Below are 12783 nucleotides of genomic sequence, written 5' to 3'. Positions count from 1 at the left end.
ACTTCCACAGCATCAGTGTGTGGACAGAACTTCTATCAAGATGCACATTGCAATACCAGCTGCTGAAGACCCATTTTGACAGGATGCACCTTAACCCTTGCAACTTCTGGCTGTGGGGATACCTCAAAATGTTAAAAAACAGTGGTCAGATTAAGTGGTTTAATAAAGCTGAATTGCAAGCACATCCACATTATGACCATGGCATACTCAGATTCTGTTGTTGAACAAGAATTTTTGTGCTTTCAACCTCATAGCCAGAACACGCGGTGGACAACATATTTAACATTTCTTAAGTAAGTTGTAGTTATTTGTTCAATTACTTCGTTTTTTGTGATGTTTCCATGAATTATGAAATCGTGAAATGTTATAATTAAGGTATCATTCTGCCATGACTGTCTATCGTTTCCATTCTATGGGGAAATTTCCCACATGTTGGATGATGTCATTAATTTTACATTTTTAAGTATTTTTTCCCCTTTATCAAATAAAATTGAATTTTTTCAGGAATATTCATGTCAGTTTTCAAGTCATTCTGACAATCGTTCTTTTTTTACAGTGTTTTGAAATCAGAACCTTAGTTATAATCACCCCGTATATCGTAAACCATTGCTAATTAATCTGCATTATTTATGCTTCATTAAATACATTATATTCACATAATTTTTATTACTTTTTGCAAAATAGCTTCCTAATTAAGTATACTGAAAGTAAATGGAGAAAACCTTTATATATTATATGATTAATAATAACATTAAAAGAATTTTCAAACACACAGTAATCCATTGAGTTAAGCAAAAAATAATTAAATTGCAAAAGTTGGTTTTTGTTAAAATGTGATAAATATTTATTGATTAATTAGTATGGGAATAGTGTTAATTACATTGATAAACATTTTATTTTAGTTAATTATTGGAAGTTTGAATGATTTTTCAGATATTTTATTGTTTTTAATGTTAACCCTTCGATGGGCAGCGCCGTATATATCCGCTCAAAAATGTTGTGGCGAATCTGGGCAGCGCCGTATATATCCGGCCGACCTGATCAGTTGCCTTCCCCTACTTTCTTTGTGTAAATCTGTCGCCCCTGCAGTTGACGAGCTCCTCATCCAGTATTCAGAAGAGATCATGACATTGTAGGACGCTCTATACAGCTACACAATACAGAAAGCACACGGTAACAATGCTATTATCCCTTGCATTGTAATTGCTATCTTGAGGTGCAAAGGGTTGTAGGGAAAGAGAATTCTTGAAGATGTTTCTGTGGTCTGAAATATTTTTTTTTTTCAGTCCAAAAATAGAGTATCACTTTTTTTCCCTTTCACTCAGTTATTTCTTCTATATTTGATTTTTTTTTTATGTTTGAAACTTTCGGGTGATGATTAGTTTAGAAATGGATATGATACAGAATTTATGTTTCAAAATAACTATGAACGTTAAACGAACACCTCTTGAGCTGAATTTTTTTTCGTAGTAAAGAAAGGACCCCCCAACTCCTTCACCCTCTCATCATAAACTGATTTATTTTCCGCTAAACTATGCTATATAAAATTATCCGTGGTCAACTATGATACTGTAACTAAGCCATCCATCCTATATCTGTAACATAATATAAACCATCCCCAAAAATTAAATCCTATTTCTGCATCTTCTGACTGTTTTAAATATAGTTTGTTTTTCCTCACACCTATAGTCGAATGGAAAAACTCTCTCCCCTCAACTATCATTGATCACAGTCTGTCACAATCAAACACATTCTTTTGTATCGGTCTCGACAAACAATATTGTATGAGTAAATGTAAGGAATTTCGCAATTTCAGCATTTCTTTATTTTTTCAACTACAATCTCTTGTTATTATCTATGCATATCATTTCCTCAATAACCTCACAGTCTATAAATCGAGTTTATTACACTGCTGATGTATTCCAAAAACATAGAAATTTTAGTATCCATTACACATCTTTCACGTTCTTTGCGAACATCGAACTTGAATATTACCATAATTATTTTAAACTTCTGGAACTTTAGGTCGTACATTGCAGTCAGTTCTGTGAAGTTTTTGAAGTGACACTTTCCCAAGCCTGCACAATCTTCCAATCCTAACTTATCACATTCCTGAGTTAACGCAAAAGGGAAGGTCTAACCACCCCGATGAGCCAGTATAATAGTGTTATTTTGCAGGAAAAAACTTAACCCCCCTCCCCCCCAAGGAAATATTAAATTGTGAAACGCACCTCTCTCCCTCTGAGAAAATCCTGCCTACGCCCATGATCACATTCACCTCTTTGGCGTAGTCTTGTCTGTTATTTCTGTGATTGATAAATGTCAATATTGTGTTCAGAAAAGTGCTCTTGTAACGTGTAAGTGGGCACAGAATGCCCACTTACATGGGTTGTGATATACGATGCAGTTCATTGGAAAATTCTGTCGCTCTCAAAATAATAACATTTTGAAAGTACGATGGAACTTTTATGAAACGGCCGTTCGGTATTCCGAAAAAAAAGACCGTTTGTGAAGTTGATCACCGAATAGAAGTTGGGCGATGGTAGAAAGAAGAATAAGGTGGAAAGCGTGTGGTGTGTCAAAATTTCGGATTTCATTGTCACCAAAGAAAAAATCTGATGCTCAATATATTTTACAATGCCCAAGAAACAGGTGCATATACTTTGGGCAGAGCATTGAATACCAGATTATCCGATCAATTCTTGAATCTGTATTATCAGAGATCTGTTTTTTCCTCGTAGTGAGTGCTATACACTCAATGAAAAGGAAAAGCCTTGTGTTCGTTCTTTCCTCGCATTATTTTATTCTCTCACTGTTTTTATACTATATGTCTGCGTGCTAAAAAGTAAAGAAAGCTCCCACAAAGAGCAAAAACTTTCACTTCCTGTTTCTATTCAGTAAAGATCATTGGTGATCTGTCGTATTTATCCTGGGCCATGGGCGAAAATTTTTTAACTGTCTTATCAGCTAGGATCAATTGTATAGCATTAGCTTTTGTCATCTTATTTAAAATTTTTTTTAACCTGATAATGTCACAACTGAATAGGAAATTCGATTGAGCTGGAAAGGTATTTATACTGATGTCCGAAGATTATAAGGTTATACAAAGAGTACTAACTATATAAGGTGTTAATGCATTCAAATAAAACGAAGAAAAACTTGGTTTTTTTTCTTCAACTCTTACGGCCTAAGTTTGAAAGAAAAAACAGCTTGACAAATGTGATGGGACCACGGATCAGTCTGGATTAGGGAGTTAACTCAATTTTTTTGGAAGAGCTCTGTGAACACTCCTTCTTTTCAATCCCACCAGTGTCTTTTTTTACCCCTTCCCCAAAGGTAGGTTTTGCGGACGCCCATGGAAGAAAGCAAGCAGTTCATTCAAAATAAATTGGTTGTATTGACCAGAGCTGATCATAACTGAACGAGGCAGAACTAAATTCTAGGAAGAGGAAGAATTTCAAGAAAAAGACAAGAATTTCTCATTTGGTACCCGTGAAGTTATCTGTATCCCCCTATTAGTATAAGCCTCTTATCATCGTGGCTTGTTATAGCCAACACCAGAGGTAAACACAAATAAGCATTTGGTTGTTTCAAACAATGCTTGTCTCGTGATCTCACACATTCCTACTTTCCCACCTATTTCCTTTCTCCTCTCTCTTCTTTTCTACTTTTTGAGCCATGTGTGTTTCACAATGGTTTTTGATGATTCTATATAACATTCATACTATTTGATAGGCGAGTAAAAGCAAACCCCCCCCATAAGTACAATAATACTGGCTCTATTGAGTGAAGATGAATTCGATGAGAGAAGTTAATATCAAGTTCGGAGAACGATTGCTCGTTTTCATCAGTTTCATCCGAATCTTAGGATGAACTCCAGAGTGTAAGAGACTAGTGCAGTCGTGTTGTATTGAAAATTCCACCACCACCTCGAGTACGCCATTTTAGTGGGAACCCAGACATATAGGTCCCACTATACAACGTTTCAAATTCATTCAACTAGTTAAACCTTTTTTTTTTTTTTTTTTATGAACCACTTATTGAAAACATAGTAACGTAGATCAATGCTGCAGAATATATTCAACAAAATAATGTGGCACCAAAATCTAAGCGTGTTGGTGCGACACGAACAATCCACAAAAAAATTCCAAGTTTCCAAGTGCTATATTCACAGAGATATTCAAATTCGAAAAGTGGAGGCAATTTGGGGAAGAACAAGAGTTAAAAGCGTGTAAAACTGTTTTCCCGCATTTAACGCTGTTCTTTTCCGAAATCTCCTCCGTTTTTCGAATTCGAATACCTCTGTGAATATAGCATTTAGAAACCATGGAATTTTTTTGTTGGGCATCGGGACAGACAGGACAACAACTTTCTAATTGAAAGCACGGAGGACGGTATAAAAATTAAATTTTTTTTATTTTGATACACACTGTATTTTCACTCTCAAAACTAGTACAGGGGAATTTTTGAACGCCTGCTGAGCGTTTTTTAAATTGAAATCATACCTCTACGACGGACTGTTGATGAGATAAGGGCAGAGCTAGTACTTACAGACAGGACCGTAACTAGAATTTTTGCCGCCTGGAGCCAACATTATTTTGCCACCGCCACAACTTTAAAATTTGATATACTTTTTTTAAAGGTGCTCTTGTTACCACCTAAAACTACCTCCCCCTAAATTTTGCCGCCCGGGCAGTTCACTCCCGCACCCGTCTAGTTCTGGTCCTGCTTACAGGACACCTAGTATAAAGAGTTGATGAAAACTAACTTGTATATTGAAAATAATTGGGGCAGCTTAAGACAAACATTTCACGAAGCTTTGTCGAAGACAAAATTATCCACGAAAAAATTATTTCATTTGTATGGTAACTAATCAACTGTTGATTATTAATATTTTTTTTTTCAAAACATTTTACGGAAGTTTAAATATAGCGTACATATATGAATATTCGTATCATCGCATACTGAATACCAACAGATAAATTAATAGACTGACATTTATCCAGTAAACATTCAATGTCCACAATGTGTGTCACACAATAGAAATGGATTTTATATTGAGTATTCACGAAACTTTCGATTCAATCACCGTAAATTCCGGTAAGGATGTATAAGCCACATCTAGAAAGGAAAAAAGAAAAGTTTTCATGGAAAAATATTGTCGTCGAAGCCTCAAGTAAGACGCACATAATTTTCGTCGAAGAATTTTTAAAAAAATGATTAAAATTCTTCGTACGTTTCCACTTACGTTCTTTGATTTCTTTATTAATTTTTTTTACTATTACTTGATTAAAAAAAATAAATTAGTAAACATTGAGCGTTTTTCAGAAGTGAAAATTTATAGAATTTATTGGAATTCTCGAAGTTTTCATTATTTTCAAGCAAATACTCTGTTGTGAATGAAAAAACGTTGACGCTCGAGATTTTCATGTAATAATAATTATTTATGACTATCTTTCAATTAAAATAATGATCTTTTTGCATGAATCCAAAAAATAGAAAGAAATTGGTGAAAATGAAAATTTCTCATTTTTCTTTAAGAAATCAGGGAAAAATGATTTCCTAGGTTTCATAAACATTTAAACACTCAGTGAGGCCATTGTGGCTAACCATAGGTCTATTCATGTTGTTGAGGTATTGTTGCGATGGGAGGATCCCCAATTACCGAAAATCCGGCTACCTGCTGGTGAGAATGGGGGAAAGCATCGTCTTTCCTGAACAGGCTCTGCCCATTTTCGAAGGATTTATCTGAATATGCGTAACTGTCGAAGGGTTAATACTATTTAAAACAAAAAAACCGGTTTCATAGCTGCCTCCTAGTATGGTTCCATAGTCTCCTGAATTTTTCGGGAATCTCCCGAATTTTAGCTTCATCGCTCGACATCCCGAAAAGTTCTTAAATCTCCCGAATTTTTACGAAAATCACAAAGATCCCTAATTGTCCCTAAAAATTACCTACTTCATTAAAAAAAATCCCCGCTTATGAAAACAGTCCCTAAGGAATTTCTTGTGGGGCATGAAGCCCTTTTTTTTCCCTTTCAAAATGATGTCACACGTTGTAAATGGGGAAGTTCCCTTTTTAAGGAAGTTTTACAAACCCTCTGATGGTAACAAGAAAGTTGTTTGTCTTATCGTGCAGGGAAATGGCTTAGCAGCCAATAGTCCTGGATAATAATCGAAGATTATAGTGATGCGCATATGGTCAAAATTTCTTTTGTTGAAGTTACGTACGTACGATATAACAAAGCATGAATACTGATAAGCAAAAACATATTTAATCAATTTTAAAGATACTTATTCCGATGAATTTCCTTTCATCAAACGTTCCAGAAGAGGGCCGACTTTTCCTTTTTGTACAAGTTGTGTTAAGGAAATAAACATCGGTCATGGTGGAAAGAGTGACATCATCACTCATGTGAAATGAAAAAAAAGACAAGCAAGTGTCACAAAAATTTGGTGTTCTTCAAAAATTGACGGTGTTTTCCTTCATCTTCCGATGATTTTGGGGGCATTCACGCAGAATGTTTGTTCACGTTTCTGATTGAACACAATATTTATTTTTACATCATTGAAGTTTTGCCCTCCAATTTCACTTGTTTTTTGCGTAGGAATTTTATTTCCAAGGGTGTAAAATCCCTATTTTAATTTGACTTGAGTAGGGATTTTATTCCCTATGCTTTAACTTTTATGTTTGGAAAATCCCTATTATATTTGGAAAAATCCCTATTGTATTTATTAGGGAGTGGTTTAAGCATAAAATACGGGTTTGCGCGAAAATCTCCAGAATTTTCATTTTCAAAAGTTGGCAGCTATGCGGTTTAAACCAAAAAAAACCCGGTTTTTTGGTTTTTTTACCAACCCTGATTTATTACACATTATATTGCTTTCAAACAACTTCGTTGAAACAATGAATTGCAAATTCTTTTTGGAGCTGCTGAATTTAAATTTATTGACAATTTATAATCAAAAGAGATAATAATTAACTGCCTTGCAGCTTATGGTAGTTCTGTATTTTAAACTGTACCTCAGTCTTGAAAAATATCATCAGAACATGATTTTCTATGAATGAGGACTCATCTGTTGATGCAAGGAAATACTTTAATATTTTAAATATACAGTGAAACCTTGATAAGTCGTCACCTGATGTTATCAAAAAATTATGATGGCTTAAGCGGAGTGAGGACTTGAGCGAAGCGCTGTCAGTTTCAATGTGTAATATTGTGAAAATCGTATGAAATCAAAGGGATGTAATATTTACTGGATCAAAATTACAATATTACTGACATTTTTATAGTTTGCAAAAGAAAAAATAATAGACATTTTCTACCTTTTTTGATCTCTTATCAGTTAACTTGTTGTGGTAAAATACACTAGTATACTTTAATTTATACTAGTAATTTTTTAATTTATACTAACCAAAGCAACTGTTAGAATAGTTAGCTCTTCTTCAGAACAGAACTATTGTGCATTATTTTACATATCATGAAATATATTTTTTTCATGAAATTATCATGAAAATTTTTTTATATTTAAAATGTTAAAGTGATTTCCTTGCATCAACAGATAAGTGCTCATTCATAGAAAATCATGTTCGGATGACATTTTTTAAGACTGAGGTACAGTTTAAAATACAGAACTACTATAAGCTGCAAGGCAGTTAATTATCTTTTGATTATAAACACACACATTATTTTAGGTATCATAAATTATGTATCATTTTTGTGCATTATTTTACATATCATGAAATCTAATTTTAGTGTTTTAATCCTTGTTCATGATACAACTACAAGGTCATCTTGGTAAAATTTATCAAGGTAATCTTTCACATACTAATTACAAGGTAATTTCTAACACAGAGTCCACTTTTGATATGAGAGGGCCCTGGATAGGAAAAAGCACATATTAGAAGACCAACTTTGGAAAGAATGTCTCGGTTTTTCTACAAAGATATTTCGTTAAAATTTGAAGTCCTAAATTAGTGGGGTTCATGCAGAAATCAAGTCTAGTTCAAATAGTCCCTAATGTATCAAAAACCTTAGCTGGCAAATGAACTTCCCCCAGTGTAAATTTCGTTATTTGAACTGTTCCGGTTTGGTACATAGGCTTTTTTGCTGGCTTTTAAGCATATGGCAATGCTGTTAACAATCTATTTTTTAGGAGCCATAAAAAAATCTGTTCTTCTCCCTAAAACTTTTACATAGTAACGAGTTAGCCGAAATTAGCAACGAGTAAACAAGGATATAACATTGTTGTCTATGAAAGCTGGAAGGGCCTGAAGAAAACTGACGACTTGACAGGAGTGACGACTTAACAAGGTTTTACTGTATATATATATTACTGTATATACTGTATATATTAAAGATGTTTTACCAATCTATGCGTTTCATACTTAGCTTCAAACGAATAACTTCACCTGATAACTCTCACATTTGACCGTATACTTCATTTCAGTTGATTATTGATAGAAGCATGAATTAAACATTGATGTAAAATTAACACAAATGACAGAACAAGCACACCTGATGTGTCATACAAAAACATTTTATTTCAAATGTCTATAGAGGGATATCATAATCACAATTTATTTATTGAATGCTTATTAGAAACCATTATTTCAAGAACATAAAAATTCTTCAGAAATTCATTAATTTTTATCTGCATCTTCAAATATTGATTTACCTGAAATTAGAATAAGAGGAATAAAAAAAAAACCTTTTATTATGCTTATCAATCTTGAAATATGATATACATTTTATTTTGAATTATAACACAATCTTTAGTTGTAGAAGTACACATAAATTGTACACAATAGCACTCTGTCGACATTGAGGTGACTCAACACCATTTTATGACAGTAGGAACCAAAATGCATCAACAGTGTTTTGCAAGGGAGGCTTGGCATTGCACACAAGATGCACTTGTCCATTCCTAGATGTATTTACTTACGGCTTGATAAATCCCAGGAGCCAGGTCAGGGAAAACCGGGAGAACCTGGAAAAGTCAGGGAAAAAAATTTTTACTAAAGAAGTCAGGAAAATCGGGGAAAATATATATATATATATATATATATATATATATATATGTTTTTGTTCTAAAACATGGAAATTTCAGACAATAACCTGGAAAATCGTCCAATTTTCCAGGTGGTGTCGGAAATTTTTGTGTTTTTGTGTGGGAGAGGGGAGAAATTTTCAAAGTAATGTTTCCAGGCAGTGATATTGCAAAAAATATTAGCATAAGTAGCTCAAAGATTGCTTACATGATCACATTTGGTTTGGCACCATACTTTTATTCCTCTCTGCTGAAAGACATTTCAAAATATTTTTTTTGTATTGTGCATTGATGAAGCCTCTAATACAAAAGAGGCAAATGGGCATTATTATTAGATATTGGCCAGGTAATTCTCCTGAAGTCAAAGTTAGATACCTTAAATCACTTTTTCCTGGGCATTTTACTGCCCTTGATTTGGATCAAAAGTTTCATGAAGCAACAGTGGATTTGAGGTTGGACAAACTTTTTCAAATCTCAATGGATGGTCCGTATGTAAATCTGAAATTATGGAAGCTTCTGTATGATGAATTAAATTAAAACAAATGTGTTGCTCATTTCTCAATACAGGCACATTTAGTTTGCATATTGTTCATGGAGCTTTCCAAACTTGGTGCATGGCATCAACCTGCAAATTGGCCACATTTTTCCAGTCGATATACAGATTGTTTAAAGACAGTCCTGCACGACGTGCAGATTTTATTGCAGTAGCAAATAGCAATGTATTTCCTCGTGAATTCTGCCAGATACATTGGGTTGAGAATGTTGCTGTTGCTGAAAGGGCATTAGAAGTATTTTCTAGTGTAAAGAAGTAGTTTGAAAAAAAAAAAAAATTGCAGAAAACTTTCAGTGTTGGCAGAATTGAAGAGGCATGCCAAGATAAACTCCTGTTGGGCAGAATATCATTTTATTTATCCGTTGGTAATATTTTGTATCCGTTTCTAAAATCTTTCCAGAGCCCTTCACCTATGCTTCCTTTTGTATATAGCGCTTTGGCTGAATTGTTAAGAGGATAAATGGAACGATTGATCAAGAATGAGATACTCAGAGAAGCCCCAACTCCAATGAAGGTAACAAAAATAAATTTGTCTTCAATTAAAGTGCAAAAGAAAAATGATGAAATTAATATAGGCATTGCTGCTAGAAGTTTAAAAAAAAAGTAGTGCATCTGATCGTGAAAAAAAAATTTTTTTTTTCACTGATTGTGAAAATTTTCTAGTTGACATGACAAGCAACATTATTCAAAGGAGTCCAATCAATTTTTGTGTTGTACGATCGATGTCTTGTTTAGATCTTAAATTATTACATTCCAATTCTGTATTGTGTGAAAAAAGGATGGATGATCTTTTGCAACTTCTCCTTGAAAATCATGTACTGACAGCGGTATCAGCAGATCATGAGAAACAGCAGTTTGTACAGGTTGTCAACAAAGTGAAAACAGAATGGAAAGACATTTTTTTGTTAAATTTTCAGCTAAAGAGACAAAATTGAATGTATTTTTTCTATTCTTTTAGACAAAGATAAGAGATTCAAAGACATGTGGCAAGTCATAAAAATAGTCCTTTCATTGTCACATATCAATGCATCTCCTAAATCTGGATTTTCCATCAACAAGAATATGCTGGTGGAAAACTTAATGAGTCATCACTTTCAGCTCTCTGCACAACATATGATGCAGTGAAATCATTTGGGAGCTTGCTATCTGTAGAAGTCGTCCTGGAGATGGTAAAAAGTATGAAATCATCACATAGTCATTATCACCAAGCCCTGGAGGAAAGAAAATAAGAGGTGCAAAAAGAAAAAACAGTTGCACTTGACAGAAAAGAGCACTTGATCAAATAAAAATCTTGCAAGAAAAAAAGTAAAAATTACTTTGGAAATGCAAATTCAAAACAAGGAAATTGAGGAACAGAATACACTGAATTAAAGAAAAGCCTTTTAAGTATCATTGCATTTGTAAATAAAGTATATTAATTAAAGGATTGTGCGCAAATTTACTGTTGTATTTAAAATGTTATATTAATTCATAAATATCCACTATAATCTGGGGGGAAAAGGTATGTATGTTACTGTAAAAGCCCGAAATACACTTGAGAATGTGTATACATTTCGGCAGTGGCATCGGAGCCGGAGGTGCTGTAGAACGGGGTCTTGTAGGTCTTGTAGAATGGGGCAGAGCACCCACAGAATTGATTGAGGAATAAACACCTGCTATATAGATTTCTGATTTTTTTTTTTCTTTCCCGTAGATATCAAACATGAAAAAAAAACTGCCCGTTTCCCCTCTATGAGTCTTGAATCTTGCTGGAGTCCCTGTTGCCATCACAATTGATAGGGCCTTTAGGCGTCGATACAGCAAACTTTCTACTGTAGTGCTCCCTCCCCCTCCACACTCTCACATTTCTGCTTGTGTCCCTTTTCCCTAAAAGATGGAGGGTATTCATCCAGATGCATATGTTTTGGTGTGGCGTCAGAACCGGGGGGTGCTGCTGCTGCTTGAGCACCCACAGTGTTTTGCAGTAAACAAAAACCTAACAAAAAATGAAAAATCGTTTTTTCTTCATCCTGTTGTTCTGTCCTGTTGCTCTACTTATCCAGTGGTTATTTGTACAGCTTCAGGCACCTACGATGGGTATTTTTGGAGCCCACACCTGCTTTATTTTACGATTCTGTCCACGCAGGTAGGGGCGCAACTACGGGGAAGTAGGCGGGTCTGGTGCCCTGGGGGCTAAACCAGGAGGGGCGCCAAATTCATTCTTCAACTGCTTCCTCTTTATGCAATGGGCGCCAAAATTCCGGCTTAAAAATCACAATACTGAATCCGGCAACCAAACATAACTAATTGGCCAACCACAGAAAAAGGAAAGTATTTTTTTAAAAAACCATATAAAGATACTATGTGACATCTCTCCTGGGAGAATCCCCAAGCCAGGGTTGGTAAAAAAACCGGTTTTTTTGGTTTAAACCAGGTTTTTTTGGTTTAAACCAGGTTTTTTTGGTTTAAACCAGTTTTTTTGTTTTAAATAGTATTAACATTAAAAACAATGAAATTTCTGAAAAATCATTCAAACTTCCAATAATTAACAAAAATAAAATGTTTATCAGTGTAATTAACACTATTCCCATGCTAATTAATCAATAAATATTTATTACATTTTAACAAAAACCAACTTTTGCCATTTAATTATTTTTTGCTTAACTCAATGGATTACTGTGTTTTTGAAAATTCTTTTAATTTTATTATTAATCATATAATATATAAAGGTTTTTCTCCAGTTACTTTCAGTATACTTAATTACGAAGCTATTTTGCAAAAAGTAATAAAAATTAGGTGAATATAATGCATTTAATGAAGCATAAATAATGCAGATTAATTAGCAATGATTTACGATATACAGGGTGATTATAACTAAGGTTCTGATTTCAAAACACTGTAAAAAAAGAGCGATTGTCAGAATGACTTGAAAATTGTCATGAATATTCCTGAAAAAATTCAATTTTGTTTGATAAAGGGGAAAAAATACTTAAAAATGTAAAATTAATGACATCATTCAACATGTGGGAAATTTGCTCGCAGAATGGAAACGATAGCCAGTCATGGCAAAATTATAACTTAATTATAGCATTGCACGACTCCATAATTCACGGAAACATCACAAAAAAAATGCAGTAATTGAACAAATAACTACGACTTACTCAAAAAATTTTAAATATGTTGTCCACCGCGTGTTCTGG

At 34.0% G+C, this 12783-nt stretch overlaps 1 protein-coding gene and 1 pseudogene across 1 annotated transcript in view; both read left to right on the top strand.

Annotated features, from left to right (window-relative positions):
* Agps (alkyldihydroxyacetonephosphate synthase) overlaps positions 1–12783 on the top strand; it is a 426147-nt gene that overhangs the window by 394025 nt on the left and 19339 nt on the right. The gene's annotated exons all lie outside the window — the stretch shown is intronic.
* Positions 9343–10132, top strand: LOC149070958 (uncharacterized; annotated as a pseudogene).

Source organism: Pholcus phalangioides, unplaced genomic scaffold, assembly GCF_987345545.1.
Source record: "Pholcus phalangioides strain wild (caught in Gottingen) unplaced genomic scaffold, Ppha-v1.0 ptg000020l_1, whole genome shotgun sequence".
Taxonomy (NCBI): Eukaryota; Metazoa; Arthropoda; class Arachnida; order Araneae; family Pholcidae; genus Pholcus; species Pholcus phalangioides.
The sequence above is the reverse complement of the archived record's forward strand: the minus strand, read 5'-3'. Positions and strand labels throughout refer to the sequence as shown.